This window comes from Muntiacus reevesi, chromosome 4 (genome assembly GCF_963930625.1).
Source record: "Muntiacus reevesi chromosome 4, mMunRee1.1, whole genome shotgun sequence".
Lineage (NCBI taxonomy): Eukaryota > Metazoa > Chordata > Mammalia > Artiodactyla > Cervidae > Muntiacus > Muntiacus reevesi.
Window position 1 is genome coordinate 162,980,945 of NC_089252.1, and position 25,169 is coordinate 163,006,113.

At 36.8% G+C, this 25,169-nt stretch overlaps 1 protein-coding gene across 1 annotated transcript in view; it reads right to left on the bottom strand.

Annotated features, from left to right (window-relative positions):
- Window positions 1–25,169, bottom strand: part of MSRB3 (methionine sulfoxide reductase B3) — a 170,317-nt gene that overhangs the window by 49,793 nt on the left and 95,355 nt on the right. The window lies entirely within an intron of this gene.

Here is a 25,169-nt window from a genome sequence, read left to right on the forward strand (position 1 = left end):
ATTGATGATGTGATTTAAAGTATAAGGGAACATAAAAAAGGATTGTATAAATGGATGAGGCATTTCCTAAGAAAAAAATTACTAATAATCTGAAACCCAAATGCCCAATTATTTCAATGAACCTATAAAAGTGAAAGAGAGGAAAAAGGGAAAATCACACACACACACACACACACACACACACACACACCCCTATTGTATCAATTACCAGTCACTTTGTGCTGGGCTTAGCCACTCAGTCATGTCCGACTCTTTGCAACCCCATGGACTGTAGCCCGCCAGGCTCTATCCATGGGGATTCTCCCGGCAAGAATACTGGAGTGCGTTGCCATGCCCTCCTCCAGGGGATCTTCCCAACCCAGGGGTCGAACCCAGGTCTCTCATACTGCAGGCAGATTCTTTAGCATCTGAGCCACCAGGGAAGCTGAGTAGTCACTCTCTTCCCCTCTAGATGCTCTAGCCCTGGGCAACTACTAATCTATATTCTGTCTCTATAGACTTGACTATTCTGGACTTTTCATATCAATGTAATCATATGATATGTCCTCTTTCATTACTTTTTTCACATAATGTTTTCCATGTTCATCATGTTATAGAATGCATCAGTATTTCATCTGTTTTTATGGCTGAGCAATATTCCACTATATGGATTTACCACATTCTATTTTTCCATTCATTAGTTGATGGACATTTGAATTGTTTACATCTTTTGGTTCTTATGAAAAATTCTGCTATGAATATTTGTGTACAAGTTATGTAAACATATGTTTTCAATTCTCTTGGCTATATCTTAGGAGTGGTATATGCCAGAAAGATCATATGCTAATTTTGTTTAACATTTGAAGAGCTGCCAAACTGTTTTCCAAAGAGGCTATACCATTTACATTCCCTCCAGCAATGCAGGAGGGTTTCAATTTTTCTACATCCTTGCCAACATTTGTTATTGTCTGTCTTTTTTTTTATTATAACCACCCTATTGTGTGAGAAGTGGTATCTCATTGTGGTTTTCACTAGCATTTTCAAACTGGCTTATTTTTTGCATTTTTTTCCAAAAGTGCATATTAGCCATTTGTGTACCTTCCCTGGAGAATTGTTATATTTAAATTCATTGATCTTACTTCTTTCTTCAGGTCAATAAATGGACTGTAGCTTACTAGACTCCTCCGTCTATTGGATTTTCCAGGCAAGAATACTAGAGTGGGTTGCCATTTCCTTCTCCAGGAGATCTTCCCAGTCCAGGGACTGAACCTGGGTCTCCCGCATTGTAGGCAGATGCTTTACCATCTGAGCCACCAGGGAAGTCCCAACAGGAAGAAAAAGTTGGAAGAACTCAAGCTGTGTAGCCTCAAATTTCTCTATGAAATAGGAAGCAGGATTATTGCTGAGACCAAAAAAGGGGGCGGGGTAGTAGAAAAGGGAATTTGAGAAAAGTGGTAAAGATGTAGAACAGTGCCAAGAAGTGATCTGAAATTAAAGACCATAAATCTCTAGTGGCAACTATCCAATAATTATACTCTTCCCTTTAATGAGGCCATGCATCCTGGTCTATTAATCCAGATCTCAGAGGGTACTGGCAAAAATGACAAAATGGTCACCACAGAGTCTAGGATGGATGGAAAAGAAAGTATAACAATGAGGGTCATAGTAGACTGGGAAGAGAAGGAAGGGGCCAGAACACTGAGGTTAAAGAAGCCTCCAGGTTGGTTGGATTGTCCACATGGTCACTGAAAAGGCCCATGAGGATGGCAAGGATTACAGTGGCGGTCCAAAATCCTGAAAAAATGAAGGGCATTATGAAGGGGCTGATAGATCACAACAATGATGAAAGGCAGTGTGTGGCCGAATAAGATGTGTATGTGCATGCTCTTGGAGGCACAAACAGAACCTTGTGTGCCCCAGGACCCAGGAGAAAGGAGCAGTGACCCCACAAGAGGCTGACCCAGACTTGCCTGGGAGTGTCCAGGAGTCTCCAGTGGAGGCGAGGGTTGGTGGTGGCCTGCTGCAGGGCTGGGGGCACTGAGAGGAGCAGTACATGCTGGGATCTTTTGAAGGAGGTCACCATTATCTTCATCACCTCTACCATACTTTGGCCCCGAGTAAATAACAGGGAGGGAACACAGCTCCACCCATCAACAGAAAATTGGATTGAAGAGTTACTGAGCATGGCCCCGCCCATCAGAACAAGACCCAGTTTCCACCTCAGTCAGTCTCTCCCATCAGGAAGCTTCCATAAGCCTCTCATCCTTCTCCATCAGAGGGCAGAAAGACTGGAAACCACAATCACAGAAAACTAAGCAATCTGATCACAAGGACCACAGCCTTGTCTAATTCAGTGAAACTATGAACCATGCCATGTGGGGTCACCCAAGACGGACGGGTCACGGCGGAGAGTTCTGAAAAAATGTGGTCCACTGGAGAAGGGAATGGCAAACCATTTCAGTATTCTTGCCTGGAGAACTCCATGAACAGTATGAAAAGGCAAAAAGAAAGGACATTGAAAGATGAACTCCCTGGGTCAGTAGGTGCCAAATATGCTCCTGAAGATCAGGGGAGAAATAACTCCAGAAAGAATGAAGAGACGGAGTCAAAGCAAAAACAATACCCAGTTGTGGATGTGACTGGTGATAGAAGCAAATTCCGATGCTGTAAAGAGCAATGTTGCTCTTTAGGTCCATGAATCAAGGCAAATTGGAAGTGGTCAAACAGGAGATGGCAAGAGTGAACATAGACATTTTAGGAAAAAGCGAACTAAAATGGACTAGAATGGTTGAATTTAACTCAGATGACCATTATATCTACTATTGTGGGCAAGAATCCCTTAGAAGAAATGGAGTAGCCATCATAGTCAACAAGAGTCCAAAATGCAGTACTTGGGTGCAGTCTCAAAAATGACAGAATGATCTCTGTTCGTTTCCAAGGCAAACCATTCAATATCACAGTAATCCAAGTCTATGCCCTGACCAGTAATGCTGAAGAAGCCCAAGTTGAACAGCTCTATGAAGACCTACAAGACTTTCTAGAACTAACACCCAAAAAAGATGTCCTTTTCACTACAGGACTGGAATGCAAAAGTAGGAAGTCAAACACCTGGCTGCTGCTGCTGCTGAGTCACTTCAGTCGTGCCCGACTCCGTGCGACCCCATAGACACAGCCCAGCAGGCTCTGCCGTCCCTGGGATTCTCCAGGCAACAACACTGGAGTGGGCTGCCGTTTCCTTCTCCAATGCAGGAAAGTGAAAAGTGAAAGATAAGTCACTTAGTCGTGTCTGACTTTTAGCGATCCCATATGGGGACTGCAGCCCACCAGGCTCCTCCGTCCATGGGATTTTCCAGGCAAGAGTACTAGAGTGGGGCGCCATTGCCTTCTCCGGTCAAACACCTGGAGTAACAGGCAAATTTGGCCTTGGAGTACAGAACAAAGGAGGGCAAAGCATAATAGAGTTTTGTCAAGAGGATGCACTAGTCATAGCAAATGCCCTCTTCCAACAATATAAGAGAAGACTCTACACATGGACATCACCAGATGGTCAATATCGAAATCAGATTGATTATATTCTTTGCAGCCAAAGATGGAGAAGCTCTATACAGTCAGCAAAAACAAGACCGGGAGCTGACTATGGCTCAGATCATGAACTCCTTATTGTCAAATTCAGACTTAAACTGAAGAGAGTAGGGATAACCACTAGACCATTCAGCTATGAACTAAATCAAATCCTGTATGATTATACAGTGGAAGTGAGAAATAGATTCAAGGGATTAGATCTGATAGACGGAGTGCCTGAAGAACTATGGACAGAGGTTCATGATATTGTACAAGAGGTAGGGATCAAGACCATCCCCAAGAAAAAGAAATGCAAAAAGGCAAAATGTTTGTCTGAGGAGGCCTTACAAATAGCTGTGTAAAGAAAAGAAGCAAAAAGCAAAGGAGAAAAGGAAAGATATACCCATTTGAATGCAGTTTCAGAGACTAGCAAGGAGAGATAAGAAAGCCTTCCTCAGTGATCAATGGAAAGAACTAGAGGAAAACAATAGAATGGAAAAGACTAGAGATCTCTTCAAGAAAATTAGAGATACCAAGGGAACATTTCATGCAAAGATGGGCACAGTAAAGGACAGAAATGGTATGGATGTAACAGAAGCCAAAGATATTAAGAAAAGGTGTATTGGCAAGAATACACAGAATAACTACACAAAAAAGATCTTCACGACTCAGACAATCATGATGGTATGATCACTCACCTAGAGCCAGACATCCTGGAATGTGCAAGTCAATATGCCGATGACACCACCCTCATGGCAGAAAGCAAAGAAGAACTAAAGAACCTCTTGTAGAAAGTGAAAGAGGAGAGTGAAAATGTTGGCTTAAAACACAACATTCAGAAAACGAAGATCAGGGCATCTGGTCTCATCACTTCATGGCAAATAGATGGAGAAACAGTGGAAACAGTGACAGACTTTATTTTCTTGGGCTCCAAAATCACTGAAGATGGTGACTGCAACCATGAAATTAAAAGGTGCTCGCTCCTTGGAAGAAAAGTTATGACCAACTTAGACAGCCTATTAAAAAGCAGAGACATTACTTTGCCAGCAAAGGTCCATCTAGTCAAAGCTATGGTCCATCTAGTCAAAGCTATGGTTTTTCCAGTAATCATGTATGAGAGATGGACTATAAAGAAAGCTGAGCACCGAAGAATTGATGCTTTTGAACTGTGGTGTTGGAGAAGACTCTTGAGAGTCCCTTGGACTGCAAGGAGATCCAGCCAGTCCATCCTAAAGGAAATCAGTCCTGAGTGTTCATTGGAAGGACTGATGCTGAAGCTGAAACTCCAATACTTTGGCCACCTGATGTGAAGAACTGACTCATTTGAAAAGACCCTGATGCTGGGAAAGACTGAAGGTGGGAGGAGAAGGGGACAACAGAGGATGAGATGGTTGGATGGCATCACCAACTCAATGGACATGAGTTTGAGTAAACTCCGGGAGTTGGTGATGGACAGGGAGGCCTGATGTGCTGCAGTCCATGGGGTCACAAAGAGTCGGACACGACTGAGCAACTGAATTGAACTGAACTGTGTGTGCTAAGTCACTGAATAAGGTGGCAAACCTCCAAAGAGGACTTCTTAACATGAGAAAGAAAACCTGAGGCTTTGAAGAGGGTAAAGAGGATTGTTACCGACATTGCCTTGAGGGTGGGGGAAAAACTGCAGTTGCAGGAGGAACCTTGGGACGCAGCCAAATTTCAAAGCAAGAAAATGAAGACATTTTCTGAACAGACTTGAAGATAAATTAGAATGTATTCATAATGGAATGAGAGTTTCAAAGAACAAAGTAAAAATGGCTATAGGGTTAGCAAGAAAGAATCATGAATAATAGTCTACAGAAGAATAAAGAAGTAACAGAGGAGCACCATGGGATGATCAAGCATAGTGAGAGGGTGAGACTTCTGCAAAGCACATTTTGCGGGAGACGCAACATCATACCTATCGATTTTCCCATAACAAGAAAAACATTCAAAAAGACATGGCCTCAGATGGGTCGTTAACAACACTATTTACTGGGAGGGAGAAATCAACCCTTAAGAACACACTGAATTAATACTCAGGGTGGAAGAATAGAGGGCTGTGTGCTTTGTCCTACTGCTCTCTTATTTCATGCCTGCAATATTCAAATAAAAAGGTTTTTCTTGTTTTTATAAAAGTACCAGTATGAAAGCTTGCTCCATCCAATTGAATCATGCAAGTGGTTTTAGATAAGTCAGTCATTAATTCCTCAAAATTAATCTGATTTCATTAATCTGAGCCACTTTATGATAACACAGAAACAGGGGCCATCGGATAATTTGGTATAATCTGGGCAGTGCCAAAGGAATCTGGTGGAAGAATCATGTGGAAACTCTAGCTCATGCTTCCCTCTCTCCCAGGCCTGTGTACTCACACTGACCCCGAAAAGTCACTCAGCTACAGTGGAGTAGAGGGTGGAGAAGGGGGCTTTATCTAATTCATTGGCCTAAGGACAGCACCATTTTCTAATGGACACATTATAAAGTAGGCCCTTCCTAAACATACAAATAATCCAGGGACTGTATTGTCAAAGTCTTTTAAAAAAGATAAAAACTAATGATAATTTGTTAAATATGTGAATTATAATGTTTTCTGAATTTTTTCAACAAGAGTAAAAGCTAACATTTTCCCAAACAAATGGAAAATCATGTTATCAGTCGACCTTCTTAGTGTGAGTCACTAAAATTAATTATTCACTTTATAGCTCAGTCACATTCAAAAATACTTCCATCATATTTTTATAGTATAGGGTGTGAAGAACAATTTTCTTAACAGAATCCCAAAGTAAACATTATAAAAGAAAAGACTGACATGCTACTAATAAATTTTTTAAAATTTCTGTAGAGAAAAAAAATCTTAAACATCAAGCAATCAATTGGGAAAAATATTTAATGCATTATCCTTTTAATAATCAGCAATAGCATCACTAATGTGTATCTAACACTTGATAAGGGATTTAGCTATATATTATTTTATTTAGTCCTCATAACATTGACATAGATATTGTAAGTATTCTTGTTTTACAAATGAAGAAACTAGGCTCAGAGAGATTACATTACTTGCCCCAAAATACACAAAGCTTAAAAGACAGAGCCAGGATATAAATAATGGTCTGTCTGACTCAAGTCCTGCTCTTACTTCCAGCCACATACACACACACACACACACACACACACACACAAAGTTAATAAACAATTCAGAAGAGAATTACAAATGATAAATAATACATAAGAAGAAGAATGTTCACTCTCTCTAGTCATTAGAAATGTAAATTAAAACAATAAGATGCTACTTTTCACCTATCGGATTAGTAAAGAAAATAGGAAGATGGTAATACTCAAGAGTTGGCCAATGTAATCAGAAAAAGATAACACTTTATACAACTGGTGAGAGTATAAACTGGTACAGCTTTTCTGGAAGGCTAATTTGCAGAAAAACTAAAAGTCTTTCAAAGGTGCAGACTATTCAGCCTTTATTTCCATTTGTTTTATTTTTGTTTATTCATACTGCCAAATTTTTCCTCTACTTCCCTTTGTTCTTTGCCCTTCATTTTCAAACTATATTCTTTGTTGTGTCAAACTAACTCCCTGAATGCTTTTAAAATGAGATACCAATATTGTACTATAATCCCGTCATCCATTAGCTCTACAATAGTCTTACACAAATAAACCCAAAAGTAGAAATAATGAGATAAGACTGAAAAATATCAGAAAATACAGTCTACATTAAAATCACATATATCTGCAAAATAGATAGTTCCTTCACTTACAACAAAACTGACATGAAAGGTCTTTGCCATGTTAATCTTTGTGAAGTAAAAAAAGCAAAGTGAAGCCCTCTCATCTCTTGAATTGCCGTAACATGTTGTTAACTTAGCTAAGTACCCAAAATTAGATAATGGTATTTAAAAAGTTGTACAACTTGTACTCCAATCTGATTAAAGATGATAATAACAGAGCTTTAAATTTTACTTTACATATATTTAATTTTAAAATATTCTTAAAACAAAACTCTAGAGTTATAAAGGCCAAATTTAATCTATAACATGAAAAAATGCATATTTTAATACATTTTACCGAGTACTGTATGCAGTATGTTCCACATGGAACATACTGGGTACTTGTTGGAAACATACTGGGTATCAATACCATTTATTTGTTGCATAGAAAAGATGCTTATTAACTATTTATTGAAGTAAATATTTTTAACTGTATGATATGTAACAAGTTCTTTTTTTCCTCCAAGAGAAAAATTCTTAGCAAATAAGTTATAATTAATTTTAAATCACACCTGTAAAAACATTCAGCATATAAAAGAAAAATAAAAAGTCTACTCTTAATGGAAGCACACACAAAGATCTTAGAACCACGTACGTTCTCCTCATCAACTTCCTAACTTGAAAAACTGCACAATGCATTCTCTGCCTTGAATCCCTTTTTATATCAGGAGATGTGTGAATAAATAATCTACATATAAAGTACCTCACATAATTCGCTATCTAGAACCATTTCTGAAAGAACACCTAAAGAAGTACTATAGCAGAATGAAAACAGATCTAAGAAAGATCAGGACACAAGAAACAGTAGTGAGTAAATAAACAGGTAAAATTAAATAGTTAATTCTAAATAGCAATTCACAACATGGCTGGAACACTCAATAAAATTCTTAAGAAATGGTTTTTAAGAAAGTAGAGACACAATGAAAAATATTACAAGAATTCTGGATTGAAGGCAGCTTAAGGGCGCCGGTGTGTGTGTGTGTGTGAGCTGCTTCGTCACGCCCAGTTCTTTGTGATCCCGTGAGTCGGTAGCCATTCCCTTCTCCAGGGGATCTTCCTAAACCAGGGATCGAACCTGTTCCCACAATGCAGGCAGATTCTGTACCCTCTGAGCCACCAGGGCACGGAGGTCAGAGACAAATCAAAAGAACTAAAGTGCTTATATTGGGAGGACCAGATGGGGGTTTTAGATGCTAACATATTCCCTATATTGACAAAGACCACAAAGTCAGACAGGCCTCTTAAAGTTAGCTGGTAGACAGATAAATATAAACTTACGTTTCACTTATAATTAGAAGTTTTTTAAAAGGAGTAAAAATTTAATTAATCCAACCAAAGAGAGAAAGGAGAGAAAAGGACAAGGACAATGGTGTAACAAAAAGAAGACAAGATGTCAGCAACAATAGCAAATATAGTGGTTTTCATAATAAAGGTGGTCGATCAAATACAAGCAATTCAAGACTAATCATGTGGCATTAGCTTAGTAGACATTTATTCGGTCATCACTAGTGACCTAATTATGCTTTGTGCTGGGGATAAATATAATAGAAGAATTAAACAGGGCCTCTAACCGCAAAGACTTTATAGAATAGGAAGTTAAAGTTATTATATTCCATTTTGTGGAATTCCAAGTTAGAAATAAAATAAATTAACATATTTTTTCCTATATGGAATTATAAAGTCATATACATCGTTTTAAAAAAAAATTGTACTATGATATCTGATTAAAAATTAGCTTCAGATTTGATCAGAAGTCAATGTATGTTTTTATAAAAATGGTATACCAGTGGTGACAGAAATTAAGAAACACAGAAACAGTGAAGGGATGGGGGTGGCATGATTGCCTTAAGTAGACACAATCAGAAAAATTTATCCAGTTTTTAATAGGATTTAATACTGGTTCATATAGTTTGCAACATATTTTTGCTTTGGTCTTATCCATCCTCCTCCTTTTCCCACCAAACACAACTTGTATCACTATGCTTTCAAAAGACAGACTGATGTGTTTGTTTAAGATGTACGGTATCTTTAGACCAAACAGACTTTTTTCCATTTGCCATTTTATGTAGTATTTACACATAACCTCGGTGAAGGAGCAAAATGAGGGATTAAAAAGACTTCCTCTAGGTAAATATGACAGAGACTGAATACACATCATTATCTCTGGATAAAAAAGACAGAACAACTAGAATCAATGGGCAAAACTCCAAAATTAATAGCTGTATTTGCCACCTATTTATGCACATAAAAAACATTTATAGTTAACTCTCTAAAAATGACTTATTTGCAAAAGATGAAGGTCTGCCTAGTTGTAAAAGTAAATGCAAAAATTACATATTGACTGAAATGCTACCCTGCCTAACTGAAAACAATAATCCTAGTTCTTTTATGCTGAACTTAACCTAATAAATATTAACACTTCAAAGGATGTATTCAAGTGTAGCACAAAAGCTATATTTTAGTTGAAATTTCTTTTTAATTTATGCTGTTTTGGCTAAAAAGCGAGTACAATTTGATAAAGTAAAACACAACTTCCAGTGGATTATATTATGAATGATATATTTTTTCCTGTAATATTTTACTGGTTATAAATTTTAGAGTAGAAGCTTAAGATAGTGGTCATTAAAAACAGAATGTGAAAATATTTTAATTATCTTCGGTTATTAATCATGTCATTTTTACCAGATTTCCCTGCTAAGTTATTTGAAACAGATTAAAACATTTGCTAAGCCTTAGCTTCCCTTTTTCTGAACACCCCATATACAGCCATTCTACTAACTCAGTGAGAAATGCAGGTAACAGATAAATGTAGATACTTTCATTTTTTGGTTATGTAGACCCATGACTTGTTTGGTAACACAACATATATATCAAAATTCATATGAATTGGGGAAATATTTTCTTGAAAAATCATGCCAAAAAAGAAAGATTATTAAATCTAGCAGTAAGAAGAATAAATCATAAGGGAAAGTTACCACTAATCATTTGATAAAAGTATGACATTGTATCTTTCAGATTTCTAGTAGATAAATCTGAAGTATTTTGAAACAATAGAAAAAATTACTTTTTAATAAACTGGTTACAAGATAGAGATGATAATTAGTCTAACTGCTTTCCAACTGGGGAATTTCTAAAAGGTAATTATAAAAATAACAGCTAAGACATGATATACTTTGGATTTCTATGAAACAAATTAGTCTTTTGAAAAACCATAAAAATATTTCCTTTAAAATTGGTTATAAAATAGAGAGTAGAATTAACCATGTGAAAATAAACATGGTTGTCTTTAAGTGTTGTCTTTAAATGTTTTCCCCAAATCTATAGTCATGCCTATTAAGTAATGAAATATTAAGCTGCATATCTTTAAATTTAAAATAATCCTACTAACAAAGCATCTTTGTTCCTTTATATAATTTCCTACTTAAGGAAAACACATACATTTATCATTACTTTGCTGTCACCCTTACGGCTGAGAAGTTTACAAATACTAAAACATTGTGATGATAACTCGCTGCTGAATTAATCAGTCGCACAATTAAACTGACACTGGGATCTGTGATTATTTTTTCCTTGGGTATGTGCAGGCGCACAAACACGAAATAATCAAAAGCCTCTCCCCTTGGCCGTGTTAACTACAAAACAAACACGCAGCAGAGAGGCGACTGCTGCCCGTTCATCACAGCCATGTAAGAATATCCTAACAGGAGTTTATAGTTAATTTCTACACTGAAAGTTGCTTCTGTTAGATACTAAACTATCTTAAAATAATTTACAAACAGCTTGCTTAAGGCAACATGAAAGCTTTATTGAGTGTGGTTACATTCAACTTCCAAGGGAGGCTTCCCAGGTGGCGCTAGTGGTCAAGAATCCGCCTGCCAATGCCGGAGATGCAGGAGGCAGGCGTGAGACCCCTGGGTCAGAGAGCCCCTGGAGGGGGCATGGCAACCCACTCCAGGGGATCCCCGCGGACAGAGGAGCCTGGCGGGTCGCAGAGTCAGACAGGACGGAAGCAACTTAGCACGCATGCACGTTAAACTTCCAAACTGATGAAAGGGTATTCACTTGACACTAAAATTCCCTTTTTATTCATTCATTTACAAAAAAAATGACTCATTCTAACAAAACATCACAGGATGTAGTTCTATGAAATTTCTGTATTTTGACATGACTGTATTCTCATAAAATTTTATAAAATCTTCAGGTTACATAAAATGCATGCTAACTACCCAGAAAATTTGGGAAGGGGGAATTGTATTTCATCATGGATGAATTTCACATAATTTTAAGACTAGATTTGCGGGGAAATTTTAAATTCTTGTATATATTAATGCACACACTTTAAAGGCAATTTTAAGTTGTAGTACGCAGTATTCTTCTACAATCTTAAAAAACATAAAATCATACAGCTCGAAAAATAAATATATTAGTACATTGCTTAGAATTTAAAAACCAACAAATGTCTCCATGAATAAATCAGCAAAAGACACATATCCAGACACTATTTTAAAGAAGTAATGCTAACTAAGAAACAGGCACGATAAAAAAAATTGAGTACATTTTCGTACAGTATAATTTAAAAGGCAAAAATACAGATAAAAATTAATATAAAGCAAGCCACAAAATGTGACAAATTTGGACATTCCCATAAAGACAACTCTAATGTATCACATTTGAATGAGTTTCGATGCCCCTTTCATTTGTATAGTAAAAGTATATTTTACTTTAGTATACAGCAACACGGGGGGAAACTGAATTCATTTTAATAAAATATTGTAGCGTAGAAATGAATTTAAATCCAATACGCTATCAGGATAAAACCTCAAACTCTATTTTTGGTTGACTGGGGAACCTGGGGCTTACTAATTTGATAAACTCTAAACCTTAAGTCTTTGCATTGCTCTTTTGTGTTACTATGTTCTGTTGTAAAATATGTTGGGCTTCCCTAGTCGCTCAGACGGTAAAGCGTCTGCCTGCAGTGTGGGAGACCTGGGATCGAACCCTGGGTCCGGAAGATCCCCTGGAGAAGGAAACGGCAACCCACTCCAGTATTCTTGCCTGGAAAATCCCATGGATTGAGAAGCCTGGTGGGCTACAGTCCATGGGATCGCAAAGAGTTGGACATGACTGATTGTAAAATATGTTAGTTGCTAGCAAATTTTTTTGTTATTTACATCTCTCACCTTGGATGCAAGGTAGTTCATAAGTACATTTTATGAAGAAAAATATGATTTTTATAAGTAGTAGATATTATGCATTATTTTGTGAGTGGCAAAAATACTTTCCTTTGCAAAACTCAACATTATTCCATTTATCATTCATTCATTCATCACTTATTCAACAAATCTTACCCCGTACTACAGTGTAAAAACATACTGTTGAATAAGTATATCTCTAGTGTATATCAATTAAATGCTTTAATTTCAACAAAGGGCCTCTCTGGTGGTTCAGATGATGAAGATTCAGTCTGCAGTGCGGGAGACCTGGGTTTGATCCCTGGGTTGGGAAGATCCCCTGGAGGAGGGCATGGCAACCACTCTAGTATTCTTGCCTGGAGAATCCCCATGGACAGAGGAGTCTGGCAGGTTACAGTCCATGGGGTCGGAAAGAGTCGGACACGACTTAGTCGGAGCAACTAATCACAGCACAGCACAATTTCAACAAAAACAAAAATCAGTACAATGAAACTGGTAGATTACTGATTCGCAGTGTTTGAATACCGCGTAGGCCATCGGACCACTTAGGTGATACATGTATTTGAATCTCCAAAATATATACATTGAAAATGTGCTGAAATCCACTAAAAGTGACCATCAAGCAAAAATTTACTTTTAATTTGTTCTTCTTTGATTCCTATCCAGGAAAATTAATGAAAAAATCAAAAGAACCTCTTGGAAAATGTTCTTTCCTATAGCATAGTTCTATAACACAAAAGACAAGACCAAACATTTTTCAAGACATAAAAAGAACTAAAAAGTCACTGTCATTTTAGATTATTTTAATATCAATTTTGATATAATAAGCAAGTGATTGCTAGCTTGCTTATTACTACATTTGTACTTATTCCTTAAAATATTTCATACTGTAAAATATCCAACCTTCTGAGCCTTAGTCTACTCATTTATAATATGAAAATAATTATTAGAATTCTTATAAATAAGTTAGTAATTATAGAGAACTAAGTACAATGTGCCACACAGCAATATAAAATCAGTGTTAGCAATTGTTACTATTATTATTATCCACAGAATTAGGTCCAAATTCTTTAATTCTAATAGACTCTCAAGTATACCATTAGCCCTCAACAAAAGTCCTCCAGTTCTGGCAAGTTGGTTTACTTACTGTTCCTCAAATATATTTTGTACCTTCACTTCTGTGTCTGCCTTCAACTAACTTATTATTTAAAATGATCTCCCTCTTTATTTCATGGCAAATAGCTGGGGAAACAGTGGAAACGGTGGCTGATTTTATTTTGGGGGGCTCCAAAATCACTGCAGATGGTGACTGCAGCCATGAAATTAAAAGACACTTACTTCTTAGAAGGAAAGTTATGACCAACCTAGACAGCATATTAAAAAGGAGAGACATTACTTTGTCAACAAAGGTCCATCTAGTCAAAGCTCTGTATGGTTTTTCCAGTAGTCATGTATGGATGTGAAAGTTGGACTATAAAGAAAGCTGAGCACCGAAGAATTGATGCTTTTGAACTGTGGGGTTGGAGAAGACTCTTGAGAGTCCCTTGGACTGCAAGGAGATCCAACCAGTCCATCCTAAAGGAGACCAGTCCTGGGTGTTCATTGGAAGGACTGATGCTGAAGCTGAAACTCCAATACTTTGGCTACCTGATGCGAAGAGCTAACTCATTAGAAAAGACCCTGATACTGGGAAAGATTGAGGGTGAGAGGAGAAGGGGACGACAGAGGATGAGATGGTTGGATGACATCACCAACTCAATGGACATGGGTTTGGGTAAATTCCAGGAGTTGGCGATGGACAGGGAGGCCTGGTGTGCTGCGGTTCACGGGGTCGCAAAGAATCGGACACGACTGAGTGACTGAACTGGCTGACTTTATTTCTATCTAAACTCTACCCTTGAAGACCCAAGTCCTGCCTTCAACAAGGAACCTCCCTGATCAATCACCATAGCCTAAAGTAATCCCCCTTCTTCTAAATTCTACTAGGACTCTATTACTGGAACCACTCCTCTTGTCCTACACCTACAGATACCTTAGTGTGTATGTATATGTATCTTACCTCTCCAGTTAGATTATAAGCTCCATGAGGGCAGGAATTGTCATACTCATATAGCCTCCACCATGTCTTAGGGATAGTAAATGCTCTACATGCACATGTGATTTGACTGATCATGCAGAATCAATGCAAAAGCGTCTACATACTGGCTCAACGTATTAACAACAGTATTCTGGACCTGAGAATGTTTAGAAACAAGAGACTACACACAGCCCACACAACTGCATGAATGGTGGCCAGAACTGGACCAAAATAAGCATCCCAGCTTATACTACTTGGTAATAGCTCCTGGTACTTAGAAATAACATGCATGCATACATGCTCAGTGGCTTAGATAAGTCTGACTCTTTGCAACCCCATAGACTATAGCCAGCCAGGCTTCTCTGTCCGTGGGATTTCCCAGGCAAGAATACTGGAGTGGGTTGCCATTTCCTTCTCCAGGGAATCTTTCCGACCCAGGGATCGAACCCTCGTCTCCTGGGTCTCCTGCATTGGCAGGTGGATTCTTTACCACTGAGCCACATGGGAAGCCCATAGCAATAACATGGGTAATCTCAAAAACACAGTATAGAGAAAAGATATCAATGGGCTTCCAAAGTGGTGCTAGTGGTAAAGAACCCATCTGCCAAGGCAGGAGACATAAGAGATGTGGGTTCAGTTGCAAAGAGTTGGACATGACTGAAGTGACTTAGCACACACACATGCATCACATGCAAGACGACATACTATATGATTCCATTTTATGTGAAGTTAAAGAATAGACATCTAATCAATGATGACTGAAATCAGAACAGTGGTTCCCTCTGAGGAGTAGTTATTGACTGAAGGAAAATATGAGGGAACATTCTAGAGTAAAGGAAATGGCCTCTGTCTTGGCCTATATATTGACATTGGTCTATATCTTAATTTTAGTATGCTGAAGTGGTGGGTTAAACCACTAACATTTTAATATATGCTTCAATAGCTAAAAAACATTTAAACTGTCAATTTTAAGTTCTAAAGCCACTATCCATGATCTCCTGCTCCAAGAACTTGGAAACAAAGACTTAAGTAGCAGATTTATAGTATGTTTTCCAAGTCTAATGGCAAAACTATCTTTTGTATGGATGGATGAGCAGATGGATAGATGAAGTTGAAGCCAATGAAAGTCAAATAAAGTCTCAATGGCCAGGACCATTCCTACTTTGAGATAGATAATTCATGGTAACTTTAACTCATAAAGCTAAACATTCAATTTGTCTGTTTCCAAACTTTGTTCTTCTCAACCACAGATTGGCGCTTGCCATGAGTACCTGCCATCTGCCTCTACAAGGATTAAATCATGTGCTGCTGCAGCTGCTGACGTTCAACACCCTTTGAAGGAGTTCAGGGTAAGAGCAGAAATGAGGTACTCTGTGCTCCGGGGAAAACTGGCAGGACAGGTCTTCAGAAAGTTAGATATTCTCAGGAGCTGATTTTATGAGCCCAATTCTTAAATCTCTTCATATCTAGAAAAGCACTAAAATCCTTCATGGTGATGACTATTTCTTGTGACTAGCAAAAGTTTCACAGGACCAACAGAAATTTTCTAAAAAAAAAAAGTGCTTGATTGCATGTATTCCCCCTTTACCAAAGTCATATATATATGTCCCTTCCCCCTAGGTCTTGGAAACAGTCTCACAGCTATCTGAGCTCACCGTCTCCTGGGCTGCAGTCCTCACATTGCCCCAAATAAAACTTCACTCATAACCCTCAGGTTGTGCATCGTTTTTAGTTGACATTCTTCTGTGTGCAACAGGGTAACTTTCTGGACATGATCTCACTCCCTATGTAGGTCTGCCTTTAGGGTGATAATATACAATAGCAAGGAAATTTCAGGCCCAACATGATTGATTTATTTTGACAAATTGATAGAGTTCATATGGTAATTTTGTGAGTTATAGAGCTTGACTAGAGAAAAAAGACAATGATCATGCAGATGTAAGTATTCTGAGCCATGTGAAAATTAGACTTCTCATTGTAAACAAATATATCTCAATTTTAGTTTCATTCATCTGTCTTTGGGGTTTGTCCACATGAGTCCATCCCTGGGAACTATTGAAATATCTATGTTTCTGAGTCTAAAATTTTAAGACTAGATACTGAAAACAGAAAATTCACCAAGGCAATTGATACTAATATTTCAGGCCTCTTGGGAAACTGACAGGAACATTTTCAGTGGCCTACTAATGGCCACATTGTAATCATTTATAAATCTGTACTATACTTGGTATTTTTAAGGTGTGTTTATAAACATGTTTAATTTGAAAAAAAGATTAAATTTGATAATATATAATAGTACACATAGTAATTATACAAAATAAAAAGCTAATTATAAAAAACTTTAAAACAAAAGTTGCTCATTAAAAGAACTATCTTATGATCTAATAAAAAGGACATAGTCCTTGCAACTTGAAGACTTGAAGTTCAGTCCTAGATTAGCCAATTACCACTTATGTGGACTTAAGCAACTCAATAAACCTTACTATATCTCAGAAAGGTAAAAGTATCCCTGTGTATTTACAAAGATTTTTGTGAATCTCAAACAATAAATTAGATGCTTTTCAAATGGTAAAGCGTTACATAATATAAATATTTCTATCTATATAATGGTATTATATCCATTAATACCACATCTAAAGTTAGGTTACCAAATGATGCAATTACATAGAAGGAATTGGATCCACTTAAAAATCTAATCATGCTCACTCTATAAAATATTTTTACTAAATAACTGATCTAAGGACATAAAGTTCTCCTGTGAAACATTCAATTTGGGGCTTCTATTATTCTTCCCTTCCTATCTCCACACCCTTCACCATGTGATTCGGCAGTTCTGCCCACTAGAGCAAAGACAGAATACTTAACACCTGTATGACAAGCGAGAAGAACATGCTCTTCCCATTTATTTCCTTTTGGCTTGAACACGCTACTTGCTTGGTTAATGGGATGCTGCCAGATCTGCTGCAGAGACTTGAAATGCGCGTGCACAGTGGGGCTTGCCTCCTTTACCATTAATGATAAGACTTGTGAAGCAGACCCGAACCTAACCTGTGACTAGTTCATGTCAATCAACTCCTGCCCAAGCCATAGATGTGTGAACACAAATAAACCACGGTTGCTTTAAGTCCCTGCTTTTTATGGTATCCTTTCATACTTCGTCACTGTGACAATCACTGATAGGCCCAGTGATTACACAGATTATAGTGATTATACAGAATATAGTATACTATACTTGGATGATCATTAGTTTAAAGGGTCATCTTTAAGTTATTAACAGATAATGTAATCCATAGCCATTAATTTTATCATTTAATCAGAAGTAATCAGTGACTACTAACTATTTACCAGGGAATATTCTAGGCACTGGGCTATTCAGGGTATGGAACATTAGCTTCCCTAATAAACGGCAAAATCTTAGTGCCTATTACAGTAAAAGTTTATTTCCCTCTACATAAAGGCCAGTGAAGATGTTCTTGGACGAAGGGCTCTCCTGAGTGGATCTCTTCCAAGTATGACTCAGGAACACTTTACATACCGTGATGCCATCATGTTCACCATGTACCTCTGATGTCACCTCAGAAGGGGAAGTGAGATGTGGGAAAGCTCATTGGATCCTTAATCCTCTTAGCCCAGAAATGACATATACTCCACTGGGAGGATTAGTCATATGTCCCCACACAGATGCAAAGGGGCTGGGAACTGTAATCTCCGCTGAGGAGCCACTTCCCAGCAACAACTCCACACCATGAAAGGGGAGGGTAAATCTTCGGTCGTTAGTTAAGCATTTCAATCACAGCTGGAGAACAGAACAAAGACTCCCAATCGCATTGAATTTTTGTTTATTGACTAATAATCTCACACCAGATACCAAATTTATAAAGGTGAATAAGACATGATTGTTGCCTTCAAAAAAAGTCATATACTTGGAGAGAGGGATCCACACAAATAATTATAGCAGATAATAAATGTTACAGTAAATGTAAATACAAGATCCAGTGTTTGTACAGTGGAAGGGATGATGAATTTCTAGGGAGGTGTTAAGGAAGACTATATTTAATTGAGGGGGTGATGCTTGAGCTGAGCCTTAAAAGATAAATAGAATCTTGCCAGACAGATGGAGAAGTAGGGGAGGATGCTAAGTGGAGAAAACAAAGGTTTGCATCATATAATGGTGCAGAACCTTTTTCCTTATAAAGTTATGGTATCAAGGGCAAGAGGGAAGAGGAAAACACTCGTATTTACAATGGTAAAATAGCTTCTTGCTTCACATATAAATTTGGAATAACGTAAGTTTCTTACCTGGGCTTCCCTGGTGGCTCAGCAGTAAAGAATCTGCCTGCCTTTGCAGGAGATATAAGAGATGCAGGTTCAATCCCTAGGTTGGGAAGATCCTCTGGAAAAAGAAATAGCAACCCATTCCAGTATTCTTGCCTGGAGAATCCCATTGACAGAGGGGCTTAGCGGGCTACAGTCCATGGAGGTGCAAAGAGTCAGACACGGCTTAGCAACTGAACAACAACAAGAATTAGAGCAGCTTTCATTTCAAGGAGCACTGCTTTGGAATAATGTTCTCTACAGGACGACAAGTGCAATCTATGACCTGAGCAAGATGGCAAGTGCCAGAACATATAGAGTACGTAGGGCAGACAACACAGAGATGGTGATATTTAAGGAGGCAGAATTCAGGAGAAAAGACGCTAAATGACAAATTATCTCTCCTCTTAAAGTCTTTGTCAGGTAGAATAAAACAAACAAATAATGGTAAAAATGATGAACTGGGTTGATCTAATAACTATGTATCACACTCCTTATGTTGCAGAGAATATAGTTTTCAAATCACCCACAGAAGAGTTACAAAAATTAAACACCAATTAGGCCCCAAGATAAAAATCTAATAAGTTCTGAACAATAAACTTAGTAAAAAAGCAATAAGGTCACATTCTTTGACAATCGAAGCAATGAAACTGAAAATTACTAAACAGAAGTAGCAAGTAGAAAATTTGGAAGTTCAAAAGACACTTCCCTAAATAATCAATGTGTCCAAAAGAAAATCAAAACAGCAGCTACTTAAAATATAATTTAAAAACAAAATCTCGGATTCAGTTAAAGCTTTGATGAAGGAAATTTATGGTTTTAAATGCTTCAATTGCAAGTCAGAAGGAATGAAAATACAAAATTTAAGTCTAGGACATAATGATTATACATGAAATCCAAGAAAACCAATTGAAAATGATTAGAAGTAAACAGAGACTTCCCTCAGATTTATCTGCTCTAGCACCTCAGTACTTTGCTACCATGCCCCGCTGCTTCCTGTATTTAGTCTGTAAAAGGCAAATGAAGGGCTATGTCCCCTCTAAGTGCTTCCGCACAATCCCATGAGATTGTTACAGAGGAGGTTGCCTGACTTTCCAGGCCAACCTTGAATACGATCCAGTAAAAGAATGAATTAAAAAATAAATAAAAGTGAAGAGAATGGTATTCACAAACATTTGTCATTGTTCTCTTTTAAGTTAATCTCTCTTAATGATAATCAAATGTGAAATGTCACTCCTTATTAAAAGCTACAGAAAAACTAAACACTAGTCATTAGCATTATTAGGTTGTTCTCTTAAACGTGTTCTCTTTAAGGTAGAAAGCAGTGAGATGCTTTGAACAAAGGTAAGAAAGGTGAATTTGTCAAAATTTAAAATATATTGGCTTATTTCTAAATATCAAGAGTTCTTTAACACACCATCTGGATCTAAATTTAACCTTGGTAGCCTTCTCAGGTAAACATGCAAAGAAATTCATGTGAATTTGTATAACAGACCAACCAGCTAAGAGTCTATGAGAGAAGAAATTGTGTCCCCTCTGCTCAGAGGTAGAGTATCAGCATCTGGCATATAGTATGCTAATAAATGTGTTGAATGATGCCCAAAGACAGACTTCAATATTCTTACAGAAATTTATATTTTATTTCCTGGCTCTTCACTGTTAAGAGAACCTGAAACATAAGAAATCTAAAATAACAAATTGATTTGTAGGAGTGAAATACTGTCAACATATTCTCACATTTATAAGATCTGAAAATGTTTTCCTTATTAATATTTCTTGAGAAAGGCTTACTATGTTAGGCAGATTATCTAATTTGCTCACAAACTTTCAAAATTCTAGTTCTACATTCAAATTCCCCATTTTCCTTCAATTTAGTGACCACCATTAACAGCCCACTGTTTTTCACCACCCATATGTTTTTGCCTCAAGCTTTAACTGATTATATTCTTTGATTTCCTTCCCCTGGTGTAGACTCCTTTTCAACTACAGATCTTAAAAGCGACACTAGCTGCTTTTTGTTCCTTGGAGCTTTTGAGGGTTTTTTTTTTTTTTTCTCTCTCTCTCTTTCAGGATAATTATGTTCTGTTGTGCCTTTTATTATGGTGTCTTTTAGGATCTCCTAACCTTGTACACTCTTGGACTTTATTTAATAGTGAGCTTTCTCCTCCACTCTCCACACTAAACCATGCTCATTAGGCTTCTTAATCCTCCATAATTTGCTTCCATGAAATCTTATACCTTTGAGTTGCTGTGTTCTATGAGCCCATTTCCTTAGTACTGCTATTCCAAGCAGCCCAGAATCAACAACCACTAAACATAAGCTTATTCACTTTCTCAGCCAACATGACTCTACAGGAAAAAAAAAAAATCTTTGTTTTGAATGTTTATGGACCATGAAACTATACCATTTAACTTGGTATTTCATTTTCTCACCCAAACACTGCCTGAGAAGGTGAGGACCACAAAATTAGACTCTGGGCAGTCCTTACCATACAGTTTTTAACTTACAGGTTTCATGTTCTTCTTGGTCAGAAAACTACTCTATTTTAATAGAACAGAAATAACAATAGCCTGATGTTATGTAGTAGCTAGTAAATTCTAACTATATCTTTTCCTCATACCCAGAATTCAGGAGACGGGAAAAAACATATTTTTCCAGTTATTCTGCAAGAGCTCTGCTTTTCCAAACGGGTTGTTTTTAAAAGACATGTTCCCATCACTGAAATTTGACTACACAGCCAACTTTGATCTTTTCAGCAATTCATTCTTTGCTTTGTCTTCCATTCTGCTCATCACTGGCACCTTTGCCGATTAGGTGTGTACAGAAAGGCCAAGAGAGCATTTAGTCTGGGATTTGTTTTCACTTCCTAAGGACTTTGGTTAAATTTTTAAAAACCGACAATAGCACACAAAACAAAACCCAACCAAACTTGGTAGTGAATTGAAAGAGTTAATGAAGTTTCCAAAGGTGCCTAGCTTATTCAAGCAAAGTTTACACTTCGGCCCTGTGCATGTTAACTTGTGATTCTCCCCATCCAGATGATAGAAAGCAAAGCCAGTAAGTTCTTTATTTAATTGGTTTGCATCCACACACTGACCTCCAGGGCTCTGTTTACATAGCCTATCATGCAATATGCTCCACAGCTCTCTGCCTCTTTCAAAAGCATGTTTCTCCTGAGATTTGATATATGGCTTTCATGTTTAATCACTACACCAAACTCAATGCTCTGCTTCCTCCAGCATCAACTAACTTCCCTTCTTGGGAGGTGGGGAGAAGATCACTGCCTCTTGCTACTTCTGAACATAAAAGGAAGTCTGTTTTACTCTATTAGTAAAATCACCAGCTACTCAGGATCATAGACAAGCAACATTAGGACATTAACTAGAAAACAATATTAAAATGGAACCCTTAAAACTCCTTTAGAAACAAGGTAGCCTGATTGTTCTCAACTGGCAAAGCTAACATTTAGGTCATTGGGTTATAAACAGAAATGGAGGTTAAACAGGATACAACTCGGTACACAGAGGACACAGCTAGATGGCAGCTAAAGTTAGCATCAAATTAATCTTGAGGACAGAACAATTTTGGGGTTCTCAGATTAGAATTGATTCAGCACCTTCTGATTTTTTTCTTAACCTTCACTACATGAATAGAACTTGCAACATCTCCAACTGAATGTGGACACAGTAATGTCAAGATCCTTTCTATAAGAATTTGAATGGTGACTCAAATTTCTGAGATAAATGAAAACCTCGGAAAAATGACTGACTTCTTTCAATAAGTCAACACAATTTTTAACTTTCAGGTTTTAAAATTCACATGAAATGTATTTCACTTTAAGATAATTCAAGCAAAAAAAGAAAACTGAAACAAAAGGCAAAGTATTGATAACAGTAAAAACTAGATGATGAATGAGCATGTGCTCACTATACTATACCCTCTACTTTAACATACAGTTGAAATTTTTTTCATTAAAAAATTTTTTTAAACTTTAAAAGTGCAAAGTTGTTTGTGAATCTGCTTTTGTAGAAAAAATCTATACAACTTTGATAAGAAAAAATTAAAACACTTCCTAGGCTGGTCATTTTGGTAAATACTTAAAAACTGACATTTTTGACCATGTGCTGACAATGAAAACTTTTCTTCCTTCCTTCTGAATCTCACTCTACAGCCTGAAACTCATTTATACAAACTGCAAATATGCAGTAAGCTGCATAAATTGGGTCCTTTACTTGAAGGAACCAAATAAAGTGTATACACACACACACACACACACATATATATATATATTTTTTTTTTACTTTGAAATTCCTTCTTTTATGGCTAGTCATTGACCACACTATTTATTTTTTTAAGAGTTTTTTTTTTTTTTTCTTAGTAAGATCAGCATCTTCCTTCATTTAAAAATCTTACTTTGTCAGGAACACTGTTACAGTTGTATACAACATTAAACAGAGCTGGTTTACTTTCTGTATTTGATGAACAATAGAGAACCTGAACCTATTAAAGTCATATATTTAATTGTTCCAATATGCTACCTTATTCTAACCAAGATTCGCATGCTATAGAATGCCAAAGAATACATTTCTAGCTTTCTTAGTCATGATTCCTTCTTTTGATATTAAGCTAAAAGAATTTATAAGAAAAAAGAATTACCTGATTCTTAACTTGAAACCATCTTAATTCTTTCCACGACATATTTAGATTCAAAATTAAAAGAAAAAATAAACATTTAATCATATTCCCTGTAAGATTTTTTAGAGCACAAAACTTGGGAGCTTTCAGAGACAGGCAGATGTTGTCCATGAAAGATGTTTAAAAAATTAAGACTTAGAAAAAATAAGAATCATGAACAAAATCTTTGGTCACAAGAGTGAAAGATGTGTGCCTGTACAGATGTTATAACTATTTTCATGATAAATACTAACCTTCACTACAGGAATTTAGCAGCACACTTTAATTTGGATTTGAAAATTTAACATAAATTTTCTAACTTTGACAATAGCTGCCTAATATTTCAGTTTTATACACTATTTCCAGGTTTTGCCTTCAAAATGAACCAAGTGGACTTTTTCATTTTTAAAAGTTATATTCCAGATCCTGTAGGCTAAAACCAGTTTTTGACTTGATTTTTAAGGGATCTGACCATGATAAAGGGGATTTTCAGTAAATACTTGATGGCTGATCGGCAATGATAAAAAAGACAGGCGGTTTTATGTAAAAATGAATCCTCACTTTTTTCCATTTCTCTTTTATTGTATTTGAATATTTATACTATTTAAAAATGATAAAGACTTTTTACCCTATTTTGAATATTTTACCCTATTTTACTCCTATGAGTCAATTAAAGAAAAAAAGTCAAAAGAATGGACACAATGCCATCATGCCTTTGGTCTCCACATCATCGACCCTATAAACCAGAAACATTTACCTTCTATCATCACTGTCACGTGTGACTCAGAACCCAAGAACACACAGGATGGAAAGATTTCTGATATCACAATTCTTAAACTGGGTGAAATTGTTAACTCACAGCTGTCATATTTAAAGGGTCTCACACCAAGTTGAAGAAATTCATTAAGCCATACAATAAAAGATACAGTTTTTGAAGAAGAAAAACATGTCAGCTCCTTAACATCACTATCAGAAAGTATAGTCCTTGGTTCCTTTGTGAACATAATAAACAAAAACTCTTTTTTTTTAAGTTAAAACATAGCGGAACTCTAACCAGAGTAAGAATGTTACTTTTAAATTCAATGAGTTATATGTTTTTCTGCAAATTATTTTCTTCTGCAATTGAAAATTAATGTTTATTTGTCTATAATACTTCGACAAAAGGCATAATTCCTTTGTACTGAACATGAGGTAATTTTTGTTCTTTAATTGTAAACACCATCAGAAACTCTGGAGCATGGAAATCTCAGCTAGTGAGATAAGGACACAGTCAAATGTAAGGATTATATAGCTATATTCATTCTTAATGAGAAGAAAACATCCAATGAGGCTGATATGCCACTGTTTGTGAGGATGTAAATTTTGTCTTGACAGAGACAAGACAGAGGCTTAAGGTGACCTTCATTTTCCATCCCCCATCTCCCTGGCAAGACAAATTTTAAAAAATGAATAAATCATAGACGAATTTCTACTTCTATTGGCTAAAACCCTTTACAGTTTGCTGGATTAAATATATCTATTACCCATATGTGATGACAAGTCACTTGCAGAGAACCTTCAAATTATTCAGGATT